This window comes from Sinohyriopsis cumingii, chromosome 4 (assembly GCF_028554795.1).
Source record: "Sinohyriopsis cumingii isolate HCF-2022 chromosome 4, ASM2855479v2, whole genome shotgun sequence".
In the NCBI taxonomy this organism is placed as follows: domain Eukaryota; kingdom Metazoa; phylum Mollusca; class Bivalvia; order Unionida; family Unionidae; genus Sinohyriopsis; species Sinohyriopsis cumingii.
The window spans coordinates 102,463,729-102,479,734 of NC_142964.1; positions in this window are offsets into that span (position 1 = coordinate 102,463,729).

Genomic DNA, 16,006 nt, shown 5'->3' on the forward strand with positions numbered 1-16,006 from the left:
AGAGCCGCATTTTTTTACGTATCTAAATGCGCAAAAGAAGACCAATTTCATGAGGTACAACCCAAGTTTGTCTGTTATATAATAAGTATTTCATCCGATACTGAAAAACTGAGTTAGGAGGGCGGACATTTATTTGTAGGTGAGTCTGATAGGCAAGTACCGTATTGTACGCTCAGCATGGATTTCTTCATGCCAAACTTCGTTTCATCACCAGCAGCATCATTGATGATGTAGTCCTCAAAATCGCAGAGAGATTTGATTATCCCCTGCTATATTATTATTACTACTTCAAATTATTATTATTAGTAGTAGTAGCAGTATTGTTGTTGTTGTTGTTATTATTATTATTATTATTATTATTATTATTATCTCTGCTATTGAAAACAGTTTGAATATATATCATCTTCAAATATTTACTTCCCTACATATTGTTTTAGGTGAAGGCCGCAGAATGGGATGCACGTCAAGTAAAGCAGACGATTCTTTACATTAGCTAGACGAGATAAACGACTCTGAGGTATAAAAAAAATATTTATTAAATAAATAATGATCTATCCCAAAGCTGGTTTCTTTTTTCCATTCGATGATTAAAAACTGTATTGTACATTTATCATTGGAATACCTGGACAGAAAATAATACAAATGTATCAACATCTGCGTTGGCCCAGACGACATTCGTTTAGTGACGACTGCGTTTAAACTGTGCTCCATTTCAAATAAATGAATATTATTCTGATTGGTGCTAGTACAGCGGTAACACGCTCACTTTGTACCTCTGCGGTCCCACGTTCGAACCACAACTCTAACGTGTAACATGGTACGTGGTCACTCGTTCAAAGCCAACAATCTCACGCAGGCTTTCTAGTTCCTTCCACAGAAAGAAAACATTATGTCGCTATCTGAGCCGTCCAGAGCACATATACATTGTATAAATGTTATAAACATATAATGCAATCCAAGTATAAAATGTTTAAACCGATTTAGTCTAGTGATTAGATCCTTTCTTTCTTATTGTTTGTTTTACTCACCTGTCACAATTTTAGTTACAAACAGACTTTGTAGGTTTCTTTTGGGCCAATCTTTAAAAAAAAAAAAAACAATAATGCGATGTTTGGAAGTATAATAGAATGAAAAACAGATAAAATTAAATTGCATTTCATATTCAATTCAGTCTTTGAAGTATACAATAGTTCGTTTTCACAAACTTTGAAGTCACCGAAAATTATACAAGTTTTGTACAAAACATTAAATGATCATCTATGTGGATTTAACATGTACAGTTCTCCCTCCGTTTTTCCTCTGGCTGACGAATGCTTCATGCAGCAATTACATATCTAGTACATTTACTTTAAACTCTTTTGACACAGTAGCTTCCAGTGGGTCCGTGGTTCTTAGCGGAGTTTTTCTATGGTTCTTTCTCTGCAGGTTATACTGGCCGCCATGTCTATATAGCTTGCGCTGAGAAATTGCTTTAAACCCAAAATAATAACAACAAAACAATATTAAATTGTTTTGAACACGCATTCGTGTATTGAGAATGTATATTAACTTCAAAGACATATGTACCAGTGGCATTCGAATAAAATATACGGAAGTCTATTGCTCCTATTTGACTAGAACAGGAATTAAAAAAATAGTACCCGCGAGCTGGATCCGGTTGGTGACCGGGTTTTACCTGTTTATTTACAACAAAGGTGAGGCTTTATAAAATCATTTATCCGGCCTGCACCCTGGAGGAAGTTGCCCATGCGTGGTCAAAAGGGTTCATGTTTCGGAATAATAATAATAATAATAATAATAATAATAATAATAATAATATTATTATTATTATTATTATTATTATTATTATTATTTAATAATAATAATAATTATTCCAAAACAGGAGCAACAGTGCGTACTTTGTCTTTACACATGAGCCACTTAAAATGGTCTAATATTTCTGGGATAATTTTTTCTTAAAAGCTTGCAATGGAATCATGATAGTCGATAGTGGATAGTGATTGTAGATAGAAAAGTGTAGCAATGATAATTTTAAATCATATATGTTGCAACAGGTTTCTATTATGTTTCAAACTATTATGAAATTTCTAGCAGAAAGCGAGAACGGTGTATTGGTACACCTACTGTAAATATTTTTCACAAACGCCTTACAGTTCAGGAAAGAAATTACCGTGTGCATTTTCTAACAGCAGTTTGATGTACCAGACGAAGTCGAGTCATATCCTGACCCTATCCCTCCCAGGAATAGGAAAAGGGACATTTACAGGGAGGAAGACTACAAGAAAATAAATACCAAGGTTAAGAATGTGGGTACTTAAAGACACGATGCCGTGACCTTCACCTAACTCTTAATAATTTACAAGTTTCCATTTTAAGAGGAAGTGGTTGGGAAATTAGACTAAAGATGTCAGTCATTTTAAAATAAGGAAAGTAACAAGATATGAAAATGTAAATATCGAAAAAGTGAAGATGAGCATTTATTTAAATGCACTGAAAATGTTAAAGATCGGTTCGTGTAGCCGTAGTAGGAGTGGCACTTTTACATCGAAGATGTTTGATAATGTTAAACCATTTAATTCAGATAGCTCGCCTGGTCAAACACAGTTCAATTGTCCTCATTTCCAATCATTGCAGCATTCTGACTTAACACTCATATTCTATGCCAGGCAAATTCTTTTATCTTCACTCGTTGCAAATTGTCTCCGACTGCTCTTAACGTTCCTCATGCATTTCTATTTTCGATCAGGAGGCTCTTTAATTGTAAAAAGTATATTTTATCGAAAAGTAAATAGTTGTATCTATCTCCAAACATTTTCATCGATGGACGTTTTACTCCCCTACCCACCCCAACCCCCTCTACCAACAAATCGTTTTAATAAAAAATAATATATAAAGATCACAAGTTGTACCCTTTCATTTTATCCAGTACCTCTGATGGACTCGTTCGCAGGAAAATGGGTTTTAAGTCGCCCAAGAGCTTTCGACTCTCATTGAATTTTTGTCAAGGGCAAAGTTACGAAACCGACAAACAAAACAAACAATAAATACAGAGTACATCGAATTTACAAAAATTTAGATGGTTGTGGATCAAACAGAAGTATTATTTCGAAACTATGGAAATCCTGTCTTACTGGTTGAAGTCCAATGATAAAATGACAATTTTCCAATAATACTAATATCAATAGTCTATCAAATGCTAATAAAGAACATATATGCGTTCGCAGGAATGTTTTGGCGACTCAAGGGTCAGAGGGTGAGAAAAGCTGGGTGGCTTAACATTTTGTAAGTTTGCTTAAACATTATCGCAAGCTTGCATATACATACATACATACATATATATATATATATATATATATATATATATATATATATATATATATATATATATATATATATATATATATATATATATATATATATATATATATATATATATATATATATATATATATATATATGCATTCATGAAACCTCATTACCTGGCTATAACTATGGGATGTTCCAAATGCGATTCCTTGGATGACATCTTACAACTTAATGCTTAATGGGAGAGGAGACTGGTGTTGGTTTTGAGTAGATGGGCATTAGAAACATTCCGTACAGCCAGGCACGGAGGTTACGCAGAATATGCTCCGACGATGAAACATTCTGTGAAAGATCGAAAGACTTGTCCGAACATTTCATGAACCGAAGCTACAGCAAAGACCTGACAACGGAGGCAACACAAAAGACTAAACAAACCAGGACCTTTTCATGTGTACGGAAATGGTTGATCAGACACTATTTATCCTGACTTATCATCCAGACAACCACAGAATAAGTCAGATAATCCTGAAATAATGGCCCGTCGTGGAATCTTGCAACACTTTTAAGTTAATCTTCCAGAGCAAACCTGTTGTAGTCATCGCAGACAGAAAATCCTCAAAGACGTCAGAAGAATATTAACGCCAATCGCAGACCAAGACCATATTGACACATTTGTTTCCAGTGGTGATAACGGGTTCAAACAAATGTGAACATGTAACAGAGACCAGCAAAAAACCAGAGCAACAACAACAACAACATGGTCCAAACAAAATTTGCAAATCAGAGAATGTAATTTATCTCACTACATGTGAGATCCGCGGCCTTGAATATGTCGGAGAAACCTTAAAACCACACAAAAGGACCAGTAGGTACAGATCTGATTAGATGACAAAGAAGTTGGATGTAAGTTCAGTAGCAGATCACTTCTTTTTCCTTGCCAAATGTTCAGTGCCAGGAAAGAAAAGGAATCTTACTAGATACGCCGCATACGAGCACTGAAACCAAGCGGCTTAAATCAAGAGGGCACCTTGGCGCAAACAAAATAAAATCGTTATCTGTTTATACCCCATATTTTTCAACAAAAATGTATTATTATTTATTCACTTGCCTATAATAACTACTTTTTTGTAGTTCTTCGTTGGACTTAGTTGTAGTTATTGTTAAACAGAGAATGAATTATCCGGGATAAAATGTGCAACTTTGTCAATTTATATAATGAATCAGAGGACGCTTTTTGCGTCTTTTTATATAAAGAAACAGATGACGCTTTTGCTCCTCCTCTTGTAGGATAAAATCAACCAAACTGCCACTTTAAAATCGGAGCTAAAATAAATGGACACGATATCCGCATTTCTCAAACATTACTTTTATTAGACTCATGATCATTGAATGCTTGTAAATTCAACAATTTTGGCTGTGTTATTGCTTGTTTTGTTTTGGTCTGGTTTGTACGTTTACCTTTGACAAAGATTCCGGGAGTCGAAAGCAATTAGGTTAGTTAAAAACTACTTCTGTACTGTTTGGATGTGAGTTGTTACATTTACCTTAAGGGAATATGAATATGCATTGGCCTAACGGGTGGGTGGATGTGGTCAGACCTGATCCTAGGATGTGCGGGAACCAAGGCAGCATGCTTGGCCCCAATGCAGCAAGCGATGAGCGGGGCCCCAAGCAAAAAAATTGCTAGTCTTAATATGACCCCAAGTGTATTTCATTTCTCTATGCATCTTAGGTGTGTAATGTTTAATCCTCTTGTAGAACATCACAAACTGAAATATACAGATTATGTTCATATTCAATCAAGACCACATACAAAAGTGTGTCCAAAAAAACGTTGATTGACAGCACGGAAAGATGGATGTTTTACATATCACTACTTTATCCGAATTGTATAAAATCTGATGAGAAATTTGTTCTTTGAGAATCATAGTTGAAACATTTTGTTTATATCAAATACAATAGTTACATTATAGTTACACGAAGACAGGCAGTCTCTTTCCCTTTCCATGCAAACGTTAAGGAAAATATATAACCATTTACATTCCTGTGTTCTTTTTCACGACAGAAAAATGGGTATCCCCTGTGTGATTATTCATGATATTGCAAAAGATACAGACTACGAACCTGGTATGGACAAGAGTACCTGCAACCAGATGTTGAGGAAATCGTGGGCAGCTGTCTACGTTTCCAATGAATGGAGATTGATATTTCCATCCTTCGCAGACGCATCAAGTCGGGGTAAATATTCATCCAGATTTTCGTTTGAGTAAGTTCTAAAAACTGATTGATCTAGCATATGTAAGTTCTTCTTTCTGAACAATTAGGGTCAATTGATTTCACTACAGTTTGTGGAAAACATTCAATCAACATCTTTGCTTTCAAGAGCATTCATGGTTGCTAAATACTCGGGAAGGTACATGTGGGGACCAAGATAACAGTTCGGTGCCTAATTTATTTGGCACGTATATATTCTCAGATTATATCGTTGTTTCCGATACATTAAAAATTATGTGGTCATTCTTACAGGATAGATGCTTTTCTCTCCTTATCTCCACCTCAGAGATCATCTCAAGGGAACGTGAAATAAGTTATTAGAACTTGTGCAATCCACGCAGAATACAAATGGTGTGAAGGGTTTAATTTTTGAAACGGAGAAAAGTTAGTACGGAGGGAATAAGACCATTTATTACTTAACCATTGAATCTTGCAGGGTTGGTGTCGTAATCGAATCAGATGTCCAGACCGTACTCAGTATCGTATACCAAGATTGGAACAATTTAGGTGTTTTGTCACTGACATCAGCTTGTGAATATTCTGCGATGCACCAAGTTTAAAAAAGTTATGAATCCGGGATTTTTTAATTTCTTTTACATTGTATAGCTATAAATATTTGGAAAGTACAAAAGATAAGTGTATAATATATAGAAAACCGCAATTTAAAAATCTTGTTTCGTTCTTACCAAAGTCAGGGAGAACGAACTATGTATGATATATAAATACGTCTGATGGCCTTGATGTATTCCTACGTCTTATCAAATTCATTCTTTCCACAGATTCAGAATAAAAATGCGTGGAAAATGATCACTTGATCTCTGATGTGCAAAGTTGTTGGTATCAGATACGCAGTCGATCCCTTAATTTTACATGATGTTGAAAATCTAATCACCTGTTAGACGGGTTTTTCGTCCTAATATGCGCTACTTACTTAGGCTATGCAGTATTTACTACCTTTTCAGTCATCGGGCGGCAAAGAAATAGCAAGGCAAAAGACGGCCGGGCAGAATCCGCTACAATCGATTATTTCTGGGCAGAAACCGCTACTACAGATTATTTCTTTTTAACCGACCCCGAGGAATTTATTTATTTTGCTTTACCTGATCAGCAAAGATGGCAGCTCTTGGATGTCCAGTGGTCATCTCAAAAGTTCTTTGATGCCCCACTGTGTATTTCTTGAATGACCTGAAAATAACCAACCAATACAGCTGCACTCTTCAGAGTGAAGACGGGGAATGCACTGTCTCTCTACAGCTGAACGAAGACATGTACTTCAGCTATGATATGTATTATAACAAGAAACAATCGAGAAAGGAACTTTCTAAAGGCATCCAGCTTGATCGATATATCTTTACGAATAGGACTGATGCGGATTGGGAAGTCCATATCCGCTTTCCAGAGATTGGTGTTAATAACATGGTGATTCTCGCGAACAAAGCTGTTGATACCAAGAAAGTCATCTGCGAGTTCAGGCTCTTCTGTGATGAGATACAGGAAGATGTCAACCCTCTTCCGATAAGTCCAAAAATTGGATTCGGTCCATGCGCGGACACGGAAAAGGCTGGCTTGAAAGTTGTGTCACATAAAGAAGGAATGGTGAACGCTGTTCCTCATCAGATGGCAGAATACGACTTTGTTTTGACAAAAGATACTTATATTTCCACCAGACTTGTTCATAATACCATATCTTCTGTAGAACTCCAAGGCAATATATCTCACAAAATACAGCATACGCCCGACGGGAAATCTCTTAAAGTTGAAGTGAATGTGAAAGAAATTGGTGATTATGTATTACAAGTGAATGCAGGTGACGAGGCTGAAACGGGGGACGAGAAGTACAACTGCCTTAATTACTTGAAATTTTCCAGTAGACCGGAGGTAAAGCAAACTCTCTTTGTCTCTCATTTTTTATTTCATGTCTACGTTTAAAAAAAAACGATTCTAGCACTTTGCATCCCAAATGCAGCACAATATTGCATGACACTTGAAATTATCTGGTGTATATCTAAGTTTATTATATGCCTTATAAACAGTCCAGTTCGTTTAATGTTGTTTTGTCCAGTCCATATCCAGTTGTATTGGTAATAGTTAAGTAAAACTATTCATCACTTCCTTATACGGCAAACACATGCCCGTATGCGATGAACTATTTCTGGCTTCGATTTAATTTTAGATTATGTCACGAACCTGATGGCCACCAGGGGGCAACAATGACTGTAACCCTTTGTACCCAACACCAGTAATGTAGAATAATTAAATCTTGGTCTTATCTGAAGAAAACCGTCTATCAACAAATCAGACTAAATTTAACAAATCTGAACAAATCTAAAGGCGTTGATTGCAAAAAAAAGAAGTAATAAATAAATATGATTTAAAAAATATTGAAAATGGACGAATGGCGATCCCTAGTTGCTGCCGTTAGCGGTAGTACGAGAGAGAGAGAGAGAGAGAGAGAGAGAGAGAGATTCTGGCCTTTGATACAATGTATCAGTCAACAACTTCTCTCTCACAGTGCATTTTTATTCATGCCGTTGTTGTATCTTTTACCAGGAATGTAATGAAACACAAGAAACTCAGTAATGAATATGCGTCCTTTTTATGGGATATTATCCAAGACCGATGGACTATAATACCCTGGCAACAATTTTAACGCAATCTGCACTTTCAGTTTTACATGACGTCATGATAGTATCAGTGTGACAATTACCACGATAAGTTTGGAGCGATTTTGGTTCATCCTTTCATAATGGTAAAGTCAATTTTCACTGCTGTCTTGCTTGATGTTTATTTCCAGACATCAAGATTTCGTTATGTTTTTGTTTTTTCTACATGACATTCCATCCTGTTTAAAAAATAAACTTTGTTTCGTTCACATCTGAATGAGAATCACCCCATGTTTGCACTTCCATAGCAGTGAAATAGCGTGTATTACTGCGCGGTGTTAAGATTCCATGACAAAAATGTGCGATATGTAAAATGTTCAATATAACGTAGAAGCAATTATTTGTTTCAATTGTGTTATTCCTATAACATAAAATAATGATTATTATGCTTTTTTTAGATACATAATTGAAAGGTTATTGACTGAGTCTTACAAAATATCGGGCCCTCGTTCATGTGGTGTGTAATATCCTTGGATATATTGTTTCCAAATATCACACAATTACTTTACAATGTTTAACTAACGGTACGATACCTCGTCCAGTGTAGTAAATTTAGAATATATGACAAGTCTTCTTTCGGACTAAGGAAAACAAATATACTTTCAAGTGAACATTGTTTGGCATTTGAGCAAATACAGCTTTCTCTGCTACGTTATTATGTTCTGACATTAATTTACTTTTTTCTAAACTTGTCTAATTTTTAAGTTTTATACTGAAAATGAGACGTCAGGCGAACCTTATGTTCGATTAGCTTCATATTCTGAAATTTCTGTAACCCTTTTTGTTTGTTACCTGGAAGAAACTGAACACAATTCAGCGTTTAATCATATAGTAATGAACTGTTTATTTTGATGAAAATGTAGGAATGGAAAGAAACAAATAAGACCGGGAATATGTGACGGAGTCAAATGTCCAAAGTACAATACCTGTATCGTTTGTCAAACTAATTATATGTATTCTTTATTAAAGCTTATGCATGCCAAGTTATTTTGAATTACTGCATGGCTGACTTTCATCTTCATCAACGTAATTCTGGATAGAACCCGACTCAGAAAAAAGCTAGGAAGAATTTGCAAATCAAGATTGAGGAGCAAGACGTCATAGGGCTGGAAGCCGCCGTCAAAATGTTTAAAGAACTAAAGTTGAAAAACAAAGGAGAATTGACCAAGGCGAATAAAGAATTGGAGTTTCTGAAAGTAAAACAAGGTAAGTACACTAACATGCTGCTACTCTTTATCAGTTCATGTTGCATATTTGCTTTAGCCACGAGTTTTATATAACTGATTGACATGTTACATTGGACGATATTTTTATCTAGATAGTTTGGAATGCGACTGAACACTATAATGCCATAACATTTGGAGATTTCAAAGATAAAATGCCTTCAAAAGTTCAAAACGAAACAATGTAGGTGTGATTGTGTACTAAGAGACAAACCTCCGTTTTTAGTATTTCTTAAAAGTATTGTACACACATGTAATATCTGACAGATTTAAATTCGGTTATATGTTTCAAATGAGACATTAACTTTCAATGTAGTCGGAGAAATGAACAGGGGACATAACGTATATTAACTCTAGCGACAATTTAGAAAAGTGGTCAGGGGGCATACAGTATATGTAATAAAGCGACAAGTCAGAAATATGATCAGGGGACATAAAGTACATGAACTATAGCGACAATTCAGAAAAGTGATCAGGGAACATAAAGTATATGGATCATATCGACAAAGTCAGAGAAGAGTTAGGGGATATAAAGCATATGCACTATAGCAACAAGCTAGATAAATGATCAGGGGACAAAGTATATGGACTATAACTACAAATCATAAACGTGATCAGTGGACATAAAGCATATGGAATATAGTGACAAGTCAGAGAAGTGGTCAGGGGACATAATGTATATGGAATATAACGACAAGTCAGAGAAGTGATCAAGGGACATAATGTATATGGAATATAGCGACAAGTCAGAGAAGTAATCAGGATACATAAAGTATATGGACTTTAACGACAAATCAGAAAAGTGATAACACATGTAATATCTGACAGATTTAAATTCGATTATATGTTTCAAATGAGACATCAACCTTCAATGTAGTAGGAGAAATGATCAAGGGACATAATGTATATAAATTCAAGCGATAATACAGAAAAGTGATCAAGGGACGTAAAGTACATGAACTATAGCGACAAGTCAGAGAAATGGTCAGAGGACATAAAGCATATGGACTATAGCGACAAGTCAGAGAAGTGATCAAGGGACATCAAGTATATGGACTATAGCGACAAGTCAGAGAAGTGATCAGGGGACATCAAGTACATGGACTATAGCGACAAGTCAGAGAAGTGATCAGGGGACATCAAGTACATGGACTATAGCGACAAGTCAGAGAAGTGATCAGGGGACATCAAGTACATGGACTATAGCGACAAGTCAGGGAACTGGTCAGGGGACGTAAAGTATATGGATCATATCGACAAGTCAGATAATTGTCAGAGGGCATAAAGCATATGAACTATAGCAACAAGTCAGAGAAGTGATCAGGGGACATAATTTATATGGAATATAGCGAGAAGTCAGAGAAGGGATCAGGGGACATAAAGTATATGGACTATAACGACAATTCAGAAAAGTGATCACACATGTAATATTTGACAGATTTACATCCGGTTATATGTTTAAAATGAGACATTAACCTTCAGTGTAGTCGGATAAGCGATCAGGGGAGATATCGTATAAGAACTCCAGTGACAATGCAGAAAAGTGATAAAGGAGACTTAAAATACATGGATAACATCGGCAAGTCAGAGACGTGGTCAGGGAATATAAATTATTATGGAATGTAGCGACAAGTCAGATCAATATGCATAAATAAGTTGATTAAGCATTATAGTCTCCCTCTGTTAATGGTAATATTAAACTAAAAATTTAAACAAGAAGCACTTGAAAGCAAACTTTCTTTCCGTTATTACAGCGTTCCTCGTAAAATTAACAGGTATGCACTTCTTAGATGCAGATATTACTCAAAATAGCTCCCTACTCAAAGTGACGCTTCTTCAGTAAGGTGAGAAAAAATTAAAGTTTTTGAATACGAAATGGTTTGATGAAATCGCTATGTTACAAAACATTTATGACGTACACATGTGCACAATATCGCAAAACATGATAAAATTCAACCAATGGTGAGCATTAAATTTTCAAACCAAAGTTAAAGCTCTTAATGTCATTTATTAGATCAATATAAATTTATTCTGTATGCGGATTTTACGCACAATTAAATCATTTAATATTTCAAAAAGCTTTGAGAGACGCCATCAACAGACGACACTTGGAAACAATAAAGAAGGCTTTGTCGTTCAGCAGTGGGTTAAGATGTACTGGAAGGCCTCTGATTAGAAAGTTCTCGGACCAAGCGGAGAAACTCAGAAGCCATTTGGACAGTCTCGGGAAGATCTGTCACGATGTCATGGCAATGAGTCAGGCAACGATAAACGAGCTCCGTAGCTATCACACGACTTCCCAGGTCGTCAAAACGGTAATGACAGCCACCTATCTGCCACTGGGTGAAGTGGAGGAGGATGTTCAAGTAATTATTACATTTATGTCCTTAAGAAATCTTTAACCTAAATTATTGGGGCCCCGAGTGGCCGAGTGGTCTAAAGCGCTCTCCGTTACGGATCACTGCCATCTCACCTCTGTCTGCGTAGGTTCGAGTCTCGGATTCGGCCAATGTGGATATGTGAGAAAGCTTGCCAGTAGCTTCTCGAGGGTCGGTGGTTCTTTCCGGGGTTTTCCCAGGTTCTTCCTCCACCATTAATACTGGCCGCCATGTATAGCCTATCGTGTGCTGAAAAATGGCGTTAAACACTACAACAACAACAACAACAACCTCAATTATTATTACATTCTAACCTATTTTGGCAAATTATTGATTATTCTGTTAGTGCTATGTATTTAAGGCCATGTCCACGATTAGTACACCCATTCCCCAAATTACGTTTAAAACTGAAAAAAAAAAAGATAATATGAAGGGATGGAAAATGTAGCATAGTTTGGTTGTGCATTTTTTATGATTGAAACATTTTCCAAGTGGTATACTAACTGTGGAGTTAGAAGAGTCTTTCAAAGAATAGAAATAAATTGTTTTCGTTTTTATTTGCACTTTTATGCCAGTAGCCTGGCTTTATAGAATTTTAGACGCTTCTCTTGTTATGCATTAATTGGAGGTTTTGAAGAGAGGCACACGCTGATATTCTTTCAGTTTGGTCTTAAGGCTGTGCAGAATGTGGCTCTCATATTCTCCAATGTCTAGGATTTGTCGCACAACAGTAGAATGATTGTTGCAAAAGTTCTAAATCATTGCTTACTTTCTTGTAAGTTGTTATATTAATTATGGTTTCTACGTCAACCCACTGTAATTAATTTCTTTGCGAAAGGACGTCGAACATCGACCAAGAAATGGCGTAATGGAAAGCAATTAGCGTATACTATAAATTGGTAACTGGCCAATCTAATCACCCAAGGGTTTGTTTTTTTTTTTTTTTTGTTTTTTTTTTGTTTACCTGTCTTCCACCTGAGTGGTTCGCTAAAACGTGTTGGTCAATAACCCTATGGATCTTTTGTAATTTGATTTTCGTCAGTTTTCTGTTCCTTGACAGCAAGCAGTTTGACAGATTTCATATAAATTCATCTTCAAGATTATGTGAAGAAAAAAATATTTAAACAAAAAGCAATTAAGGAAATGAAGGCAAAAATAACATGGAAATTCTGAAAAAGTTTTGTTTAACTTCTTATTCCAGACGTGGGAAGATATAAGGCTTTTGCTCGGAAAAACGGGAAATCAAAGTTTACCGTACCGTGTGGAGCATTTTGACACCGACCACGTAACACCCGCTGTGATCGGCAGGGTGCGAGATCTTGTACAGGACTATGTTGAATCAAGTATACGCAGCATTAGCCCTGGGGCGGGCACATTTTTCGTCTGGGTAAGGACCAACAAGGTACTCTTTATACGTCAATACTCCCCTTCAACATCGAAACGCACCTTTAGCCTGTTCTTACACCGGAAGTTAGGACACAAATTGAGCAACCCGTACACGAATTTTGCTGTTTTACCGTTACATTGATATCCGATGGAGGTATACACAATAGTCAGATTTTGGCGCAGTTGACTTGGTATGAAAAGTAGTCTTGTTCAGTTTAATTGTTTACTTGTATATCTTATTTTTCTGTCGACACTATCAGTTTTTGATATAATTCAGTAAAATTTAGAAGGTAAGAAACTAAACTGCCATCACGGCTTGCTTACAATGAAGACTACTAATGCCCCACATAGAATTGTAATATCTACAATGTGTTACATTATTTCCAGGTAAACAAAATAATACGTATGTTAGAGGAGTGGCAGAATCAGCAGACAGAGGACAGTAACGTAAAGGAGAGCTCCTGAAAAAGTCATCGGTTTCTGCGTTTATCTAATTAAGTGTTTCAAAGTGTTATGATGTGATGCTGAAGAACCTGCCTTTAATTAAGAACATTAAAGGTCATTCGTGGTGTGAAAATAAATAAACTTCATACAGTGTCACTTGTACTTAAAAAGGTAAAATATTTCATATATATTTATCCCAAGTACCAATATATTGTCTTTCTTTGTTTATAATTATTATCACGATCCAGACAACAAAGATTGATCCCAAAACAGACTGAAGTGTCCTAATTTCAATCACGTTTTGCAAAGAAAATCAATTTACACAAAATCAGCGTTGATTTTTTGGAAAGGTGTGTACTGTATAGAGATACATATATCAATTATCTGCACATTAATCTCTTCTTGTTATGTCATATAATTATAGTTGGTATCGAGCATTCACTTTCTCTGTTTAAGTTCCTTCAAGATCTCGGGTTGTTAATAAAGTGTTCTGATTTCTCTGACCAAAAAGATGACGTCATTAACCCTTGACGTTATTGTTATCGTTTAAGCCAAACCAGTTGCGTAATGTTCATTGGTGTAAGTTTTCTTGTGATTCCTACCCAAGGAGTTCAATCATTACTACAGTATTGTTTATTAAGTTTTGTTTAAAGTTTGTATTTATATCATATGGTTTGCCTAAAGATGATTAAATACTTAAAATGTATGACATAATATTTCATTATTTTGTTTCATACGATACGATGTAATACATTTTAAAATGCAGTAAAATTGCATCTATCCAATATAAACTATTAATATATGATATTAGCCAAGCCATTGTTACGAGCTGTGCCAAACATGCATACATTTGCACCCCAGTTTACACAACAGATTAATAGAATCTGTGTTGGGGTTTAGACCGAGACAAGGAAATCTTAGTCAAGGGGTTGTATTATTTTTCTCCCCAAGAGACGTAGTCCCGTGGGGAGACAAACAGTGTAAGCCCGGCACAGGGATTTCCTTGCCTTGGTACAAACAACGACATAGATTATTTTTCTGACCCATTTTTTCCAACTCAATTAATATACCTTTGTAGTTTAGTCAGCAGATTCAAAACACAGTATTCATCAGGTACTAGCATTGCTTCTCACTCTACATAGAGGTCACCATTTTTGTATCTAAATAATTATCTAAATAGAATCTATCTGTATATGCCGCTCTTAGGAAAGGAAAAAAACATCAAGAAAAAAGTTATAATTGTTATGTGTTGGAAGTATTTTTGTTTTCCAAATAATGCGCATTAAGACCAATATGTTAATGAGGGCAATAGGGTGACATGTGACATGTCAACCCTAAGTGCACAAGTTCTACGCATGAGAAAATAGAAACACAGAATCAATTGATATTATTGCTGTATTATCACATTTAATCGATGGATGTCATATGAAATTAACAAGTATTAATTAATATATTTTATACTCTTAAGTTTTAACTTTCATCAATTCTAATTTGGAAAACATTATGTGATAGGCAAAGGTACGATTCTGTGGAGTACAATATGTCTAGCGGGTACAGTTTTAACAGTGTGTAGTGACATCATGAAATTTCTAATTCATGGCTTTTTGGGAAATTTATATTTTCTGTCCTGAAAATATGGTAAGTGTTCTTATCACTAGTGCAATGATAAGCTACATGGAAATCTTTTGTGGAATAGCATGTAGATTGATGAATGAATCGCTGTCGTTGGTAAGTGCAGTTTTGGCTCTGTGTGTGTGTGTGTGTGTGTGTGTGTGTCAAACTGTTTTGTGTGGTGTTATCAAAGTTGGAGAGACCTTAAGTTGCTTTATGAGTGAATTTCTTTTGGTTATGTATCTATGTTTGTTGTTGCTGCTGAATTTATTCACAACTCCGCCAGGCCCTGCAGAAAAATTAAAATGTTTCTTTTTAATAGTTGTTCCAGTCCTAGCGCTTGGACACCATGACTGAGACGACATGTCCGAGATAACCAGAGTGAGATTGGAAAAGTAAGATTAGGAAAACAGGTAGATTTCTCTCTGTCGCATGGGTCACACACACACACACACACACACACACACACACACACATATATATATATATATATATATATATATATATATATATATATATATATATATATATATATATATATATATATATATATATATATATATATATATATATATATATATATATATATATATATGTATGGTTGAATGACATGAGCACAATCCTAATTATATAACATTTATTGCTGTATATAAAGTATATGAGATAAAGATGTAAAACTTCTTTCAAAAGTAACTCGTGGTGTCACAATGTTTCTCCGAGT